A 5,410-nucleotide genomic window follows, 5' to 3' on the forward strand; every position below is an offset into this window, starting at 1 on the left:
ATAAATGTTTCTAATTTGGGAGCATTATTAAGCCTATTGTTACTATGTTCTAACATTTTAAGTTATTATCCTAATAACTTAAAATATGTATGGAAATAAGACTTCATAAAAAAATATTTGAGCTTTCATACAATATATTTAGCCAGAACATCTGTGCCAAAAGGGGCACAAAAGATATTTTTGCTTTCATTCTTATATTAACTTTATTAACCTATAATTTACAAAAAATAAAACGCAACTATATTATGGGTACAAGTCCTCTATATTTTGATACATGTGTACAACCATTTGATCAGCTAGTCAATAGCACAATCCAGATATGGTACACGTCCATCACACCACAATTCCCTTATACTTCTTGGCACTCAAGCCCCCAGTCCCCAGCCCCAGGCTACCACTAATCCACTATTGCCATAGATTGGTTTCACCTATTCAAGAACTCCATATAAATGGAATCATGCAGCACATATGCTTCATGTCTGGTTACTTTTACTCAACGTAGTACTCTTGAGATTCATCCATATTGTTGCATGCATCAGTAGTTCACTCTCTTTCATTGCCCAGTGGTATTCTATTACACAATATGCCACAGTGTGTTTATCCAGTCACCTGTTGATAGACATTTTGGTTGTTAGATATTCTGTCACGGCATGCTGGTCATTGTTCTCCCTATAGCTGTGTGCACACGCATGTGCGTGTTGTAGTGAAGTGAGGGATGTGGGGCGGGGGGGTAGTGTGTGAAATGCAGTGTCTTTGGTCATATATAGGCTAGAAGGAGAGTGAAAGAGAAGAAGGAATATTTTTAGTTACTCTAACTATGGAGTTCCTCCCCCAAATTAGGCTCCTTGGGAAATTCCCTGACCTTTGATTTGCTTAAATAAACTCAGAAGTCTTTTCTGTCTTAAAATTTTTACTAGTGCTGGTTCAGGAGAGCAGCTATGGATGACTGGGCTAACACCAAAGCTTAATATGCTCCGAGTCCTAACATGGTGTCCTTGAACGATCACCCCTGACGCCCTCCTGAGATGGTCACGTCTACCCTGCCTCTGGTCTTTCGGGAGAGCTATTTAAGAGGGGAAAAGTGTTGGTTTTCCATGAAGAAATCTTGCCAAGGACCTGAGGATGCCAACGAAGTTGTCTGCTGACCTACGTGGCATATTTCCTTTCCTGAGACTCTTTAGAATAGGTGACGGTCAATCCACTGGGCCTCTACATCAATTTCCTAGGGCTGCTGAAAGAAATCACCACACGCCGAATGCCTTAAAACAACAAATACTTACTTTTTCACAGTTCTGGAGGCAAGGATTCTAAAATCAATATGTCGGCAGGGCGGCCCTCCCTCTAGAAACTTCAGGGGAGAATCTGTTCCTTGCCTCTTCTCACTTCTGGCATCTGTGTCATTCCTTGGCTGTGGCCACAGCTCTCTTGGCTCCAACCTCACATTCTCTTCTCTGTGCATCTGTCATCTTTCTTCGCTGCTCCTCTCTCAGAAGGACACAAGCAACGGCATTTAGGACCCTTCCCAGACACTCCAGAGTTATCTTAAGATCCTCAGGATAATGACATCTACAAAGACCCTTTTTTCAAGTAAGATAACATTTAAAGTTCCAGGAACTAGGGCTTAGTATCTTTGGTGAGCATTATTCAACCTAATGCACCCTTGGCCAGTTTCTCATAGCTCACAAAAGCTACTTGGCCTAGCTGGGACTCAGTGTTCTCATAGACAAGATAGTCCACATACAGTGCTTTACTCTCCAACTTAGGCTCCAAGTTCACCTGTTTATAGGTCAAAGTGGCCAGAGAAACTTTGTTTTTGCACGCCCCAATGCATTTCTACAATGTAAGAGTGTTAGTCTGTACCTTCAGAGCTATCTATACATAATCCCCTCCAAATATATTCTTTTCCTCCATGCTGCCATGTATGTATGAATTTATTAGCTCATTCCACAGATCCTTATTTGCCTATTCTTTGCCAAAAACTTTCTGAAGCACCAAACAAGATCCCTGCCCTCATGGAGTTTATGTTCTAAAGAAGACAGTCTCTAAGGAAACGTGCTCTCTTGCAACTGAGTAAGATAGCAAAGGAAGAAATGCCAATAAAAGGATGTAGTATTGAAGTAGTTGCTGGAGAAGTGGGGCACCACTCTGCCGTTAGGAATGCAGCTCATAACTGTCCACTGGAAAGACAGGAGCCTGGACTGGTTCACCACAGGCTCCTTTCCACCATTGGGTGAGAGTAGTCTTCAGGATATTAACTTCCTTGCACTTTTGGGCTGCCTGTAGGTATGGTCTGAGCAAGCTCCTGCCCATCCAGAAAAGCTCTGGGAAGAACACACGGCACTCTTGAGGGTGACACTAGTATGTGAGGGGAGTCTGTGCCTGCACTGTCTGTCCACTATGGCTGCAGTGGCAACCAAAATTGGACGGAGGGGACATGACTGGGACACCAGAGGAATCTGCTACACTTATCTGACAGGCATTTCGCACATTCTCTCCACCTCTGAACTCACTGCACGCAATGCAGTTAATCATACTTGTGATACACTCAAAACTAAGCACAAAGACTACATACACAATCGACTATGAGCAACTACGGAGGACCCTAGAAGCTACACCGTGCACACCCACCATCGCCATCTGTTGGTGGAAAACAGAACTGAAATGCTTTTATTCTCCAAAGTAGCTGTTCGGGTTAGCAAATGTTTATAATTAAAAGTTGGTAAGCAGAGGAAATTCTGTGATTCTTTTATCTTACTGGGTTTTGGTGAGGCACAAATAATATAATTCATGGGAAAGCACTCTGTCTATTATAAAACATTATGTAAATGTTAGTTTTTACAAATTTACAGGAGGGTTTCAAGATGGGGCTTCCTAGCCCAGATTAAAAGGCCCCTTGTAGCCAGATACCCAGCAGGATCCCAAAGTTTATAGAATGCTGCTCTTACTTTTTTGCCTTCTACCTAAAACATCCTTTCTGTGATATCCACTTGTTAAGAGTCAAAGTCCAGAGCAGATGCCACCCAAGAAAAAAGATCATTTCTTTTCATTTGTTCCCTTTGCATCATCACTAATAGAGCACTTACCATATCGCACTGTAGTTCATTATAAACATTTCTCCAGCCTCATTCAGTAGTGAACTTCTTGAAGGCAAAGACTATACCTGATTCCTCTTTGTATTCCTAGCACGTAGCATTATATTTGGCATATAGTATGCATTCGATAAATGTTTGTTGAAATTGTTGAATTAATTTGCCATCAAGTAACAACAGCCTCCTTCCTACTTAGCTGTGTCTCACAGCAAGCAGCCAGGCCCAGCAGGGTGGAAGAGATGAAGGGAATTCATCTAAAATCAATTTATTTGGGGAGAAAATGTACTGTATTCAATGAAATGATTCAGTTTCATCTTTTTTGTACACAGCTTCAGAGCTGTACATGATCATAATTTTATGTCAAATATCAAGTCCCTTAAGTCATGTGGAGATATATTACTTTTTGGTATGTAGTATAACACTGTAAAAATAATACTAACAATCCCACAGGAACTAAATCTCAGAATTATAGAAAGTGAAAATATTAACAGCTCACTTGGTAATGGCTGGATTTTATATTGCTTAAAAAACAAACGAATGGAGGCGCCTGGGTGGCTCGGTCATTAAGCGTCTGCCTTCGGCTCAGGGCGTGATCCTGGCGTTCTGGGATCGAGCCCCGCATCAGGCTCCTCTGCTGGGAGCCTGCTTCTTCCTCTCCCACTCGCCCTGCTTGTGTTCCCTCTCTCGCTGGCTGTCTCTCTCTGTCAAATAAATAAATAAAATATTTAAAACAAAAACAAAAAACGAACGAACAAACAAAATGCTCCTACAAACTTACAGATACTTAGATAATGCACATGCTCATAAAATTATCAACGTTAAGAAAAAGAAAGACATCTCTTCCAAAGGAGAGAAAAACCTATGGTTCATTTTGAAGTCAGTAGGCTCCATTTTAATTAAAAAAAGATTGTAGACCAGAAGACCACTTGATATTGTTGTGATGAGTTCATGAGATTCTCTCCCGTCTTTTCTGAAACTAATGAGAAATACTTAGGATACGTCAAGCCATGGATTGGAAAAATATGTAAACCTGACTGTGTGATAACAACTTTGAACTGGAAAAAGGGCTTGTTGAATGAAGCATCCTAACTGACTGCAATGACACCCAAGAGCAGTTAGTTTCATGTAGCCATGCTATAGAACATGTTTTCTTACCAGGAGATTAAAAACAAATGCCAAGGAGGATTTAGGAAACTTAAAAAATAATAAAATAAAATAAAAAATTTCCCCTTTGAAGTTCAGTAATGGTCTTCTCTCCTCAAATATCAAGGGCTTGGCTAGTTCAATTGCAATATCATTTTAATATAGGCAAAATCAACGGCCTTATAGTAAAGAGTCTCCCCATCCATTGGAGACAAAGCTGTAATGCAGTGGGCCTTCTGTTCACGGCTCTCCCATTCCTATGTCTTCATCTGCCACTAGGCTCAACAGTCCTCTGCTGAGGAGGGGCAAGGGCAAAGCCAACCCGCTCCTCGATCACTTCACTCTTCTATGCATTCTGACAAAATGGGCTGACCTCAATCATGGTTCATGCCCCAGTCCCTTCCAACTTACAGCTCCCCCCACTGGACACATTATTATCAAGCAGGTATTCGCTCATGTGCTATGGCCTCAAAGGCAACATTTGTTTTTAAAAGCTGGAAACCATCATTAGAGTCATTCTAAACACAGCTTCATGTCAAGCCAGTGAGGACGATATTTTCTGAAAGTCCTTTTAGCACCTCCTAGGTCACACCATAAACAGCTTGTCACTCTCCCTTCTCCCAGGGGAGACTATCTGATCAGCCAACAGAAGGACAAAGGCTCTCAGGCCTTGATGACTCTCCAGGAGCACTATGAGGGAGGCCCTGGGAGGGGGTCCCCATCTCCTTATCTCTTTATTACTTTCATCCCATATTCCTTGCAAACTATTCATGAGGAAATAGTGAAGCAGGGCCTAAAAACCTGTTAATAAAATTACTGCCAAGAATCAGCCAGTAAAATTCATAGGTAATAACTCATTGTTGCTGTTTTCACAAAGTAGCATCAGGAATGGCTTGGGGACAACGGATACATACTCCTTCTTTTTCCCAGAGGAACAAAGGGAATGTATAGCAAATGCAACTATTTGGAAAATAATATCAAAAAACAAAACAAAAAAAATTCAGGAAGAGGGAGCATCCTTTTTTTTTCCCTCCCTATTATCCCTCCAAAAGGGAAATGTAGTTTACTCACAGCCGTGCTTGTGTTCTCTGAAGTCATCTAATTATCACCTGTCTTTTCTCTTCCTTCTTTGCAACTGTCTTGCTTTCTTTACATCAGCTTTCAGAACTTCTGGAAAA

The 5,410-nt window shown here is 41.3% G+C and overlaps 1 long non-coding RNA gene across 2 annotated transcripts; it reads right to left on the minus strand.

Moving 5' to 3' along the window:
• Nucleotides 1-246: 246 nt before the first annotated feature.
• LOC103658692 lies at nt 247-3,724 on the minus strand. Of its 2 annotated transcripts, XR_567253.2 has the most exons (4): nt 3,586-3,701; nt 3,084-3,343; nt 1,281-1,485; nt 247-609 (listed from the first exon to the last, which is right to left on the minus strand). It is a non-coding gene; the product is annotated as an uncharacterized LOC103658692 (long non-coding RNA). The 2 variants fall into 2 exon arrangements; XR_567254.2 differs by lacking the exon at nt 3,084-3,343 and having other exon boundaries at nt 3,586-3,724.
• Between the last annotated feature and the right edge of the window lie 1,686 nt (nt 3,725-5,410).

Source organism: Ursus maritimus, unplaced genomic scaffold, assembly GCF_017311325.1.
Source record: "Ursus maritimus isolate PB19 unplaced genomic scaffold, ASM1731132v1 scaffold_3, whole genome shotgun sequence".
Taxonomy (NCBI): Eukaryota; Metazoa; Chordata; class Mammalia; order Carnivora; family Ursidae; genus Ursus; species Ursus maritimus.